A 13,886-nucleotide genomic window follows, 5' to 3' on the forward strand; every position below is an offset into this window, starting at 1 on the left:
TGAGGGTAAATGGAAGCTCCTCTTGTGCCCGGCTCAGCCTTATACAGTTTAAGGTACTTTACCGTATCCATTTCAGTAAGGCCAGATTGTCCAAATTCTACCCAAATATTGATGGTACATGTGACAGGTGTAAAAGCTCCTTGGTGGACTTGACCCACATGTTCTGGTCCTGTCCCCGTCTGGCAGATTATTTGTCCACTATTTAAAACCCTTTCTGAAGCATTTGATATAAAGTTGCAGCCTAGTGCAGAAATTGCTATTTTTGGAGTACCAAACAACAATCCTTCTCTGACCAATAGACAGCTAGATGCCATTGCCTTTGCCTCCCTGTTAGCCCGCAGAAGGATTTTATTGGATTGGAAATCTATCAATCCTCCCTTAGCCTCTCTTTGGCTCAAAGATCTGAAGCTGTTCCTAAAATGAGAAAAAATGAAGTTACCATTCGAGGGTCAACCAACTCATTTTATTCCTCCTGGGACCCGATGATATCCTATTTTGAACAGCTCCAAACACTTCCTCCAGATTAGTACTCTTGGCCCCACCTTGAGATTACTGCTATATAGGCCTATAAAATCACTTAATCACCTGAAATTGTTAGGCTATTACATTTTTGCTTGAAGTAACGTTGTTGTATACTTTTATTTTGTTTTCTGACATGTAAGTCAATTACTTTCCCTTTCTTTTTAAATGTGTTTGGAGGCATTCTGGGGGGAGGGGGAGGTCAAAGGGGGACTAAAAGGGGAGAAATGTACCATGTCTTTACATGTTATCTTTCATTCATTGTGAATACAAAATATATAATTTTAAAGGGAAGGCTTTGAAGCCAGATTTAGCGGATTTTGCTGTTTAGTTTTCCTCAACCTGTGTTTTGTTTCTCTCTCCTCTCCCTGTTAGATGGTGAGGCTGCTTCTCTCCAGAGGAGCCAACATTAATGCCTTTGACAAGAAGGATCGCCGAGCAATCCACTGGGCTGCTTACATGGGTGATGAGTTTACCACATCATTTACATTCTGACTAATGTCCTTTATACCAATGAATGAATGAATGAATGGACTGTGTGTTAGTCTCACAGCTCAGCTGTATGAGCCACGTCTAGTGTGTTATTATGTCAGAATCATGTACTAAGTAGGTTGATTAGATGTTTTCAGTTGTACTAACATGATGTAGGTGTTGCTTATGGTGCTGTGTACCACTGTAAACTAATCTATCTCTCCCTCTCTCTGCCTATCTCTCTGTGTTTGTATCTCTGTTTCTCTCTTAACCCCCTTACTATCTCCCTCCCCTTCTCTCTCTCTCTCTCTCTCTCTCTCTCTCTCTCTCTCTCTCTCTCTCTCTCTCTCTCTCTCTCTCTCTCTCTCTCTATTTATCCCTCCCCCTCTCTCTCTACCATAGGGCACATTGAGGTGGTGAAACTGCTGGCCTCTCATGGATCAGAGGTGTCCTGTAAAGACAAGAAGGCCTACACCCCTCTCCACTCTGCAGCCTCCAGTGGAATGATCAGTGTGGTCAAGTACCTCCTGGACCTTGGAGTGGATGTGAGTCAACACGCATTCAAATGTGTAGTCACTGTTCAATTACAACTCAATGAAAATACAGAGCTCTAGTGGGTTGGCGAATGATTTCCTTTCAAGTAATGAAGAGATGGAGGTTGGAGCCAGTGTTTTGGGCCAGGGGGTTTTCAGAACCAAGTGACCTGATCAGGAATGTATTGTTTTGTCCCCCCCCCCCCCCTCTCTCTCTCCACTCTTTTCCCTCCCTTGCTCCCTCCAGATAAATGAGCCCAATGGTTACGGTAACACCCCCCTCCACGTGGCATGCTACAACGGGCAGGAGTGCGGCGCCAACGTGAACCAGGTGAACGAGAAGGGTTTCGCCCCACTCCACTTCACGGCCGCCTCGCGCCATGGGGCGCTCTGCTTGGAGCTGCTGGTGGGCAACGGGGCCCTCGTCAACATCAAGGTGAGGAGACCGGATGACCAACACTGTGTCTGAACTAAATAACACCCTATTCCCTATGTAGTGCACTACTTTTGACCAGGGGCCCATAGAGCAAGGAGCCGTGGTGACACTGGCTGTGTCCCAAATGGCACCCTGTTCCCTTTATAAGTACACTACTTTGGTTCAAAAAGTAGTTCACTATGAAGAGAATAGGGTGCCATTTGGGACGCCCACACTGACGCAGCACATGGCTTAGTATTTGGCCCTGGTCTACATTCAAATACCAATGGAATAGGCCTAACAATGCAAACTAAATGCCATCAAGCGCTCCTCCAATACGTGTTTGATTTTGCCTGTGGTCAGCAGCACAGACTGCCGTGTGAACCATCTTTGTCTTTCTATCTGCAGAGTAAAGATGGAAAGACCCCCCTCCACATGACGGCCATCCACGGACGCTTCTCCAGATCTCAAGCCATCATCCAGAATGGTGAGTCGCTGTGAATGCTCTCAACTGAATATATATGAACCAGTAGGCTCTTCAGCATTGTCTTTTGTCTTCAAACCATGATTCACTGGCACAGAGCAATGTTACTTGCAATGTGGTTGAACATGAAGCTTCATGAGGCCTCTAGGGTCAAGTGGTTGACGTGTGTGTGTCTGTGTGTGTGTCTGTGTGTGTGTCTGTGTGTGTGTGTGTGTGTGTGTCTGTGTGTGTGTGTCTGTGTGTGTGTGTGTTCTGTAGGTGCTGAGATCGACTGTGAAGAAAATAATGGAAACACACCCCTGCACATCTCTGCTCGCTACGGCCACGAGTTACTCATCAATACACTCATCACGAACGGAGCTGACACAGCCAAGTGAGAACACACACACACACAGTTTCCAGCAATAATGCAACATGCATCTGCAATTCTGTCATTGACCGAATTCCCGCTTGGAGACTATGCTCAACACATTGTGGTGTGTGGGTGGTTGAAAGACAGGGCATTGCAGCATGCTGATGTGTTGATCTGCTGTGGGGTTTAATGAGGACTGTGATGTGGTGCTGTTTCCAATCTTAGCTGAATCAACTGTAAGTCACTCTGGATAAGAGTGTCTGCTTAAAGTCTAAAATGTAAAAATGTGTTGCAGGCGAGGCGTCCATGGGATGTTCCCCCTCCACCTGGCTGCTCTCAGTGGGTTCTCTGACTGCTGTCGGAAGCTCCTCTCATCAGGCTTTGATATAGACACCCCTGACGACTTTGGAAGGACCTGTTTACATGCTGCAGCAGCTGGAGGGTGAGTGGACTGGTCCAGGCTTTACACCAAGGAATATTTAGTTCATGAACTGGAAAGCCACCAGAAAGAACAAACACATATTCACACTCTTACATTTCACATTGTTTAGCAGTATAAAAAAATCGTTTAGATCATTAGTGCGGTATCATTTCTGTATAATGTGGTTCCATGCCATGGTGGTATTGACTTGCGCTCTGGTCTAAATTGTCTTTATATCTTCTTGAAAGAGAAGAGAAACCTGCAAACTGCTCTTGCTAGTATCACTTTTTATTATTGCTTTTATTAGCATTATAAAAACAGTGATACTAGCAAGAGCAGTGTACGGGTTTCTCTTTTCTTTAAGGTTCTCATTGTTACCATCCACCTGATAGCTCAGATGTGAAAGGGCCTTTCTGAACTTGATATCTTGTTACCATCCACCTGATAGCTCAGATGAACGAGAGCCTTTCTGAACTTGATATCTTGTTACCATCCACCTGATAGCTCAGATGTACGAGAGCCTTTCTGAACTTGATATCTTGTTACCATCCACCTGATAGCTCAGATGTACGAGAGCCTTTCTGAACTTGATATCTTGTTACCATCCACCTGATAGCTCAGATGAACGAGAGCCTTTCTGAACTTGATATCTTGTTACCATCCACCTGATAGCTCAGATGTACGAGAGACTTTCTGAACTTGATATCTTGTTACCATCCACCTGATAGCTCAGATGTACGAGAGCCTTTCTGAACTTGATATCTTGTTACCAGGAACCTGGACTGTCTGAATCTGCTGCTCAACACAGGGGCAGACTTCAACAGAAAGGACAGCTTCGGAAGGTCTGTCTGTGGCATCAAATAACTTTCATATGTGATCTTTATGATAATGGGGAATATAGTATAGGGGCATATAGGAATTATTATGGGAAATATTGGGCGGCAGGTAGCCTAGCGGTTAAGAGCGTTGGGTCAGTAACCGAAAGGTTGCTGGTTCAAATCCCCTAGCTGACTAGGTGAAAAATGTGTCTATGTGCACTGCAGCAAGGCACTTAACCCTAATTGCTCCTGTAAGTCGCACTGGATAAGAGTGTCTGCTAAATGACGTAAATGTAAAATGTAAATGTTATACAGCTCCAATAAGCTGTTTCTGTTGTTGATGTTGAATGTTTTCTGTGCGTTCTTCTAGGAGTCCTCTGCATTATGCGGCAGCCAATTGTAACTACCAGTGTCTGTTTGCCTTGGTGGGGTCTGGGGCCAGTGTGAACGATCTGGATAAAAGGGGTTGCACCCCGCTCCACTACGCTGCTGCCTCCGACACAGACGGAAAGTACGTCTCACACCTCTCTTACTGTTGTGTGTGTTGTGGTGCCATGACCTTTCACATTTCATTGTAGTCTGGAGAGTATGTTGTGGTGCCATGACCTTTCACATTTCACTGTAGTCTGGAGAGTATGTTGTGGTGCCATGACCTTTCACATTTCACTGTAGTCTGGAGAGTATGTTGTGGTGCCATGACCTTTCACATTTCACTGTAGTCTGGAGAGTATGTTGTGGTGCCATGACCTTTCACATTTCACTGTAGTCTGGAGAGTATGTTGTGGTGCCATGACCTTTCACATTTCACTGTAGTCTGGAGAGTATGTTGTGGTGCCATGACCTTTCACATTTCACTGTAGTCTGGAGAGTATGTTGTGGTGCCATGACCTTTCACATTTCATTGTAGTCTAGAGTATGTTGTTGGCCGTGTTTGAATGCATACTAGTGTTAAAATCTGCAGTGTGAAAGCTTGGCCACGTCTCCTTTGGGAAAGTGTCTCTGCTTGCTTATCTGTCTGTCTTGATGTTGGTATAATGATTAGTGAACTCTTGACCTCTGACCTCTAGGTGTCTGGAATATTTGCTGCGAAACGACGCTAACCCAGGGATCAGGGACAATCAGGGCTACAACGCAGTCCATTACGCGTCTGCGTAACAGGAAGTGGCGTTTCCTACCGAAAATGCATAAGTTTCCAAAGATCATGATTAAGGTAGGGTGCTCTGTGTTTTGAGATTACCTCTGTAAGGCAGGGCTGAAATTTACCCTACAGATTCACTACACCTCTATTGTCTCTCAGCATTAGAACAATACTGTTGTCATTGTCTTTAGGAGGTTGAGTGAGGACGCTGTAATGCAATCCTAATACACATGGGAGAGAGTCAATGGCTATGTCCCAAATGGCACCCTATTCCCTATATAGTGCACTACTTTTTACCAGCGCTCTATGGGCCCTTTTCAAAAGTAGTGCCTTACGTAGCGAATAGGGTGCCTTTTGGGATGCACACTCTGTATTTTACACAGGCTCAGTTGTCCTGATGTGTTTTGTCAACAGCTGTTCAAGACAAAAGGGGAACCGAAGAGCCACCCTAAACAGGATGCACTGCCTACCAAACGTCTCAGAGAGACTCATATTTCACAGGGTAAGTGATAAGCATCGATAATGTCATATTGATGTATCACCCTATGACAAGCTTGTTAAAACAGTGACAACAGATACAGGCAGACCGACGGACAGACAGGCAGACGGACAGGCAGGCAGACAGACAGACAGACAGACAGACAGACAGACAGACAGGCAGGCAGGCAGACGGACAGGCAGGCAGACGGACAGGCAGGCAGACGGACAGGCAGGCAGACAGACAGACAGACAGACAGGCAGACGGACGGGCAGACAGACAGACGGACAGGCAGGCAGACGGACAGGCAGGCAGACAGGCAGGCAGGCAGGCAGACGGACAGGCAGGCAGACGGACAGGCAGGCAGACGGACAGGCAGGCAGACAGACGGACAGGCAGGCAGACGGACAGGCAGGCAGACAGGCAGGCAGCCAGGCAGACAGGCAGGCAGGCAGGCAGACGGACAGGCAGGCAGACAGACAGACAGGCAGGCAGGCAGACGGACAGGCAGGCAGACGGACAGGCAGGCAGACGGACAGACACAAACACACACATTCATTTTCTGATTATGAAATGTTCTTATGACAGATGCTGAGTGTGAGGTTCCAGAGGTTCCATCCACTTCCCCTCCCAAGGAGGACCTGACAACCACACCGGCCCCTGCTCCCCAGGAGTCCCAGTCCCGTAAACGCCCACTCATAGTCAGGGTGTTACACGCTCTCTCCAGAGCCATCTCCAAACCATTCAGAGGAGCTTCTGGGAAGAAGAATTAGCCAAATGCCTGATTTTATTAATATTATATTTTAATCAGAGCCTTTATTTAATAAAACATTACTGCATTGATTTCTGTCTATAGTAGTCTTCATGTATGTGCAAGATAACGGTAAAGTACTTCAAATCACATAGTCAAAAGTATTCATAGTGAAGTACCGTTTATGATTATTGATTGTGGAAATACACATAATACAGAAAAGTTGTTGTCACATACAAAGACAGACATAAAGGAGAACTCCGTAGACCAGTCACATTCTCAAGCCATAACTAAATCCATGAATGGATCTCCTATAAGATGACAGGAGAACATTTGTAACACTTTCTATGAATCCAGGCTCTGTCGCAGCCGGCCGCGACCGGGAGACTCATGGGCGACGCACAATTGGCCCAGCGTCGTCCAGGGTAGGGGAGGGAATGGCCGGCAGGGATGTAGCTCAGTTGATAGAGCATGGCGTTTGCAAGCAAAACCTCAAGACTTCCTTAGTATTTGATTTTGTGCACCAGCTGTTGTTTACAAATATACACAGACCGCCACCCCTTGTCTTACCGGAGTCAGCCGCTCTTTCCTGCCGATGTAGCGTATATCCCGTCAGCTGTATGTTGTCCATGTCGTCGTTCAGCCACGACTTGGTGAAACATAAGATATTACAGTTTTTAATGTCCCGTTGGTAGGATAACCGTAATCGTAGGTCTTCTAATTTATTTTCAAATGATTGAACATTGGCTAATAGGATTGATTGAAGAGGCAGTTTACTTGCTCGCCGTCGGATTCTTACAAGGCACCCTGACCTACGTCCACGATATCTCCGTCTCTTTCTCCTGCGAATGACGGGGATTTGGTCCTTGTCGGGTGTCTGTAGGATATCCTTCGCGTCCGACTCGTTGAAGAAAAAATCTTCGTCCAATATGAGGTGAGTAATCGCTATCCTGATATCCAGAAGCTCTTTCTGGTTATAAGAGACGATGACAGAAACATTATGTACAGAATAAATTACAAATAACGCGAAAAAACACACATTATAGTACAATTCAATCAATCAATTTTATTTTAAATAGCCCTTCTTACATCAGCTAATATCTCAAAGTGCTGTACAGAAACCCAGCCTAAAACCCCAAACAGCTAGTAATGCAGGTGTAGAAGCACGGTGGCTAGGAAAAACTCCCTAGAAAGGCAAAACCTAGGAAGAAACCTAGAGAGGAACCAGGCTATGAGGGGTGGCCAGTCCTCTTCTGGCTGTGCCGGGTGGAGATTATAACAGAACCATGCCAAGATGTTCAAAAATGTTCATAAGTGACAAGCATGGTCAAATAATAATCAGGAATAAATCTCAGTTGGCTTTTCATAGCCGATCATTAGAGTTTAAAACAGCAGGTCTGGGACAGGTAGGGGTTCCATAACCGCAGGCAGAACAGTTTAAACTGGAATAGCAGCAAGGCCAGGCGGACTGGGGACAGCAAGGAGTCACCACGGCCGGTAGTCCCGACGTATGGTCCTAGGGCTCAGGTCTCTCAGTTGGCTTTTCATAGCCGATCATGTAGAGTTGAAAACAGCAGGTCTGGGACAGGTAGGGGTTTCGTAGCCGCAGGCAGAACAGTTGAAACTGGAATAGCAGCAAGGCCAGGCGGACTGGGGACAGCAAGGTGTCATCATGCCCGGTAGTCCTGACGTATGGTCCTAGGGCTCAGGTTCTCAGAGAGAAAGAGAGAACGAGAGAATTAGAGAGAGCATACTTAAATTCACACAGGACACTGGATAAGACAGGAGAAGTACTCCAGGTATAACCAACTAACCCCAGCCCCCCGACACATAAACTACTGCAGCATAAATACTGGAGGCTGAGACAGGAGCGGTCCGGAGACACTGTGGCCCCATCCGAAGAAACCCCCGGACAGGGCCAAACAGGAAGGATATAACCCCACCCACTCCGCCAAAGCACAGCCCCCGCACCACTAGAGGGATATCCCCAACCACCAACTTACAATCCTGAGACAAGGCCGAGTATAGCCCACAGAGGTCTCCACCACAGCACAAACCAAGGGGGGGGCGCCAACCCAGACAGGAAGATCACGTCAGTAACTCAACCCACTCAAGTGACGCACCCCTCCCAGGGACGGCATGAAAGAGCACCAGCAAGCCAGTGACTCAGCCCCTGCAACAGGGTTAGAGGCAGAGAACCCCAGTGGAGAGGGGAACCGGCCTGGCAGAGACAGCAAGGGCTGTTCGTTGCTCCAGCCTTTCCGTTCACCTTCACACTCCTGGGCCAGACTACACTCAATCATATGACCTACTGAAGAGATAAGTCTTCAGTAAAGACTTAAAGGTTGAGACCGAGTCTGCGTCTCTCACATGGGTAGGCAGACTGTTCCATAAAAATGGAGATCTATAGGAGAAAGCCCTGCCTCCCGCTGTTTGCTTAGAAATTCTAGGGACAATTAGGAGGCCTGCGTCTTGTGACCGTAGCGTACGTATTGGTATGTACGGCAGGACCAACTCGGAAAGATAGGTAGGAGCAAGCCCATGTAACGCTTTATAGGTTAACAGTAAAACCTTGAAATCAGCCCTTGCCTTAACAGGAAGCCAGTGTAGGGAAGCTAGCACTGGAGTAATATGATCAAATTTCTTGGTTCTAGTCAGGATTCTAGCAGCCGTATTTAGCACTAACTGAAGTTTATTTAGTGCTTTATCCGGGTAGCCGGAAAATAGAGCATTGCAGTAGTCTAACCTAGAAGTAACAAATGCATGGATTAATTTTTCTGCATCATTTTTGGACAGAAAATGTCTGATTTTTGCAATGTTACGTAGATGGAAAAAAGCTGTCCTTGAAACAGTCTTGATATGTTCGTCAAAAGAGAGATCAGGGTCAAGAGTAACGCCTAGGTCCTTCACAGTTTTATTTGAGACGACTTTACAACCATCAAGATGAATTGTCAGATTTAACAGAAGATCTCTTTGTTTCTTGGGACCTAGAACAAGCATCTCTGTTTTGTCCGAGTTTAAAAGTAAAAAGTTTTCAGCCATCCACTTCCTTATGTCTGAAACACAGGCTTCTAGCGAGGGCAATTTTGGGGCTTCACCATGCTTCATTGAAATGTACAGCTGTGTGTCATCCGCATAGCAGTGAAAGTTAACATTATGTTTTCGAATAACATCCCCAAGAGGTAAAATATATAGTGAAAACAATAGTGGTCCTAAAACGGAACCTTGAGGAACACCGAAATGTACAGTTGATTTGTCGGAGGACAGACCATTCACAGAGACAAACTGATATCTTTCCGACAGGTAGGATCTAAACCAGGCCAGAACTTGTCCGTGTAGACCAATTTGGGTTTCCAGTCTCTCCAAAAGAATGTGGTGATCGATGGTGTCAAAGGCAGCACTAAGGTCTAGTAGCACGAGGACAGATGCAGAGCCTCGGTCTGACGCCATTAAAAGGTCATTTACCACCTTCACAAGTGCAGTCTCAGTGCTATGATGGGGTCTAAAACCAGACTGAAGCATTTCGTATACATTGTTTGTCTTCAGAAAGGCAGTGAGTTGCTGCGCAACAGCTTTTTCTAAAATTTTTGAGAGGAATGGAAGATTCGATATAGGCCGATAGTTTTTTATATTTTCCGGGTCAAGGTTTGGCTTTTTCAAGAGAGGCTTTATCACTGCCACTTTTAGTGAGTTTGGTACACATCCGGTGGATAGAGAGCTGTTTATTATGTTCAACATAGGAGGGCCAAGCACAGGAAGCAGCTCCTTCAGCAGTTTAGTAGGAATAGGATCCAGTATGCAGCTTGAAGGTTTAGAGGCCATGATTATTTTCATCATTGTGTCAAGAGATATAGTACTAAAACACTTAAGTGTCTCTCCCGATCCCAGGCCCTCGCAGAGCTGTGCAGATCCAGGACAGCTAAGCCCTGGAGGAATACGCAGATTCAAAGAGGAGTCCGTAATTTGCTTTCTAATGGTCATGATCTTTTCCTCAAAGAAGTTCATGAATTTATCACTGCTGAAGTGAAAACCATCCTCTCTTGGGGAATGCTGCTTTTTAGTTAGCTTTGCAACAGTATCAAAAAGAAATTTTGGATTGTTCTTATTTTCCTCGATTAATTTGGAAAAGTAGGATGATCGAGCAGCAGTGAGGGCTCTTCGGTACTGCACGGTACTGTCTTTCCAAGCTAGTCGGAAGACTTCCAGTTTGGTGTGGCGCCATTTCCGTTCCAATTTCCTGGAAGCTTGCTTCAAAGCTCGGGTATTTTCTGTATACCAGGGAGCTAGTTTCTTATGACAAATGTTTTTCGTTTTTAGGGGTGCAACTGCATCTAGGGTATTGCGCAAGGTTAAATTGAGTTCCTCAGTTAAGTGGTTAACTGATTTTTGTCCTCTGACGTCCTTGGGTAGGCAGAAGGAGTCTGGAAGGGCATCAATGAATTTTTGTGTTGTCTGAGAATTTATAGCACGACTTTTGATGCTCCTTGGTTGGGGTCTGAGCAGATTATTTGTTGCGATTGCAAACGTAATAAAATGGTGGTCCGATAGTCCAGGATTTTGTGGAAAAACATTAAGATCTACAACATTTATTCCATGGGACAAAACTAGGTCCAGAGTATGACTGTGGCAGTGAGTAGGTCCAGAGACATGTTGGACAAAACCCACTGAGTCGATAATGGCTCCGAAAGACTTTTGGAGTGGGTCTGTGGACTTCTCCATGTGAATATTAAAATCACCAAAAATTAGAATATGATCTGCTATGACTACAAGGTCTGATAGGAATTCAGGAAACTCAGAGAGGAACGCTGTATATGGCCCAGGAGGCCTGTAAACAGTAGCTATAAAAAGTGATTGAGTAGGCTGCATAGATTTCATGACTAGAAGCTCAAAAGATGAAAACGCCATTTTTTTTTTTGTAAATTGAAATTTGCTATCGTAAATGTTAGCAACACCTCCGCCTTTGCGGGATGCACGGGGAATATGGTCACTAGTGTAACCAGGAGGTGAGGCCTCATTTAACACAGCAAATTCATCAGGCTTAAGCCATGTTTCAGTCAGGCCAATCACATCAAGATTATGATCAGTGATTAGTTCATTGACTATGACTGCCTTTGAAGTGAGGGATCTAACATTAAGTAACCCTATTTTGAGATGTGAGGTATCACAATCTCTTTCAATAATGGCAGGAATGGAGGAGGTCTTTATCCTAATAAGATTGCTAGGGTGAACACCACCATGTTTAGTTTTGCCCAACCTAGGTCGAGGCACAGACACAGTCTCAATGGGTATGGCTGAGCTGACTACACTGACTGTGCTATTGGCAGACTCCACTAAGCTGGCAGGTTGGCTAACAGCCTGCTGCCTGGCCTGCACCCTATTTCACTGTGGGGCTAGAGGAGTTAGAGCCCTATCTATGTTGGTAGATAAGAGGAGAGCACCCCTCCAGCTAGGATGGAGTCCGTCACTCCTCAGCAGGTCAGGCTTGATCCTGTTTGTGGGTGAGTCCCAGAAAGAGGGCCAATTATCCACAAATGTTATCTTTTGGGAGGGGCAGAAAACAGTTTTCAACCAGCGATTAAGTGCTGAGACTCTGCTGTAGAGCTCGTCACTTCCCCTAACTGGGAGGGGGCCAGAGACAATTACTCGATGCCGACACATCTTTCTAGCTGATTTACAAGCTGAAGCTATGTTGCATTTGGTGACCTCTGACTGTTTCATCCTAACATCGTTGGTGCCGACGTGGATAACAATATCTCTATACTCTCTACACTCGCCAGTTTTAGCTTTAGCCAGCACCATCTTTAGATTAGCCTTACCGTCGGTAGCCCTGCCCCCTGGTAAACAGTGTATGATCGCTGGATGATTCTTTTTAAGTCTAATACTGCGGGTAATGGAGTCGCCAATGACTAGGGTTTTCAATTTGTCAGAGCTAATGGTGGGAGCCTTCGGAGTCTCAGACCCCGTAACGGGAGGAGTAGAGACTAGAGAAGACTCAGACTCCGACTCGCTACATAATGGGGAAAACCGGTTGAAGGTTTCTGTCGGCTGAATGAGCGACACCGGTTGAGCATTCCAACAGTATTTCCCTCCAGAAGCCATGAGAAAGTTGTCCGGCTGCGGGGACTGTGCGGGGGGATTTATACTAACGTTACTGTCTGTACTTACTGGTGGCACAGACGCTGTTTCTTCCTTTCCTACACTGATATTACCCTTGCCTAACGATTGCGTCTGAAGCTGGGCTTGTAGCACAGCTATTCTCGCCGTAAGGTGAGAATTTTCCTGTATATTATGAGTACAGCGACTGCAATTAGAAGACATCATGTTAATGTTACTACTTAGCTTCGGCTGTTGAAGATGTTGATGAACCATGTCCAGATAAAGCGTCCGGAGTGAAAAAGTTGAATAAGGGAAAAAAGTTGCGATGGAAAAAAGGAAAATAACGTAAAGTTGGCAGCTAAAACGCACAGGAAAATGACTCTTCTGTCTCAGGATAAACGTCCGGGGTGAAAAAGTTTAACGAAAAAAGATGAGTGAGGACAAAACTAAAAAGTTGGTAAATTTGTTGAACACAGAGATTGATTAAACGTTTATTAAAAGTAAAACGTGAATAGTTTGGCAGGTAGCCAAGTAGCAACAAACAGCAGAGCAGCACGGAGACAATTGGTTAGAGGGCTGTAAAACGGCAGCCATCTTCTCCGGCGCCATCTCCCCAGATGCCTTTAAACAGCTTGGAAAATCACCCCCACAGCATGATGCTGCCACCCCCGTGCTTCACGGTTGGGAGGGTGATCTTCGACTTGCAAGCAACCCCCTTTTTCCTCCAAACATAACAATGGTCATTATGGCCAAACAGTTCTATTTTTGTTTCATCAGACCAGAGGACATTTCTCCAAAAAGTACGATCTTTGTCCCCATATGCAGTTGCAAACCGTAGTCTGGCTTTTCTATGGCGGTTTTGGAGCAGTGGCTTCTTCCTTGCTGATTGACCTTTCAGTACCTTTTGTACCTGTTTCCTCCAGCATCTTCACAAGGTCCTTTACTGTTGTTCTGGGATTTATTTGCATTTTTCGCACCAAAGTACGTTCATCTCTAGGAGGCAGAACGCGTCTCCTTCCTGAGCGGTATGACGGCTGCGTGGTCCCATGGTGTTTATACTTACGTACTATTGTTTGTACAGATGAACGTGGTACCTTCAGATGTTTGGAAATTGCTCCCAAGGATGAACCATACTTGTGTACGTCTACACATTTTTTTTTTGAGGTCTTGGCTGATTTCTTTTGATTTTCCCATGATGTCAAGCAAAGTGGCACAGAGTTTGAAGGTAGGCCTGGAAATATATCAACAGGTACACCTCCAATTGACTCAAACAATGTCAATTAGCCTATCAGAAGCGTCTAAAGCCATTTTCTGGAATTTTCCAAGCTGTTTAAAGGCACAATCAACTTAGTGTATGTAAACTTCTGACCAACTGGAATTGTGATACAGTGAATTATAAGTGAAATAATC

At 45.5% G+C, this 13,886-nt stretch overlaps 1 long non-coding RNA gene across 1 annotated transcript; it reads left to right on the top strand.

The window, feature by feature from the left end:
- Positions 1–1,839: 1,839 nt before the first annotated feature.
- Positions 1,840–2,794, top strand: LOC311121406. Its single transcript, XR_014612274.1, has 3 exons — positions 1,840–1,959; positions 2,347–2,425; positions 2,681–2,794. It is a non-coding gene; the product is annotated as an uncharacterized lncRNA (long non-coding RNA).
- The last annotated feature ends 11,092 nt before the right edge of the window (positions 2,795–13,886 follow it).

The sequence above is a fragment of the Coregonus lavaretus genome, assembly GCF_964263955.1.
Source record: "Coregonus lavaretus genome assembly, contig: HAP1_SCAFFOLD_1587, whole genome shotgun sequence".
Lineage (NCBI taxonomy): Eukaryota > Metazoa > Chordata > Actinopteri > Salmoniformes > Salmonidae > Coregonus > Coregonus lavaretus.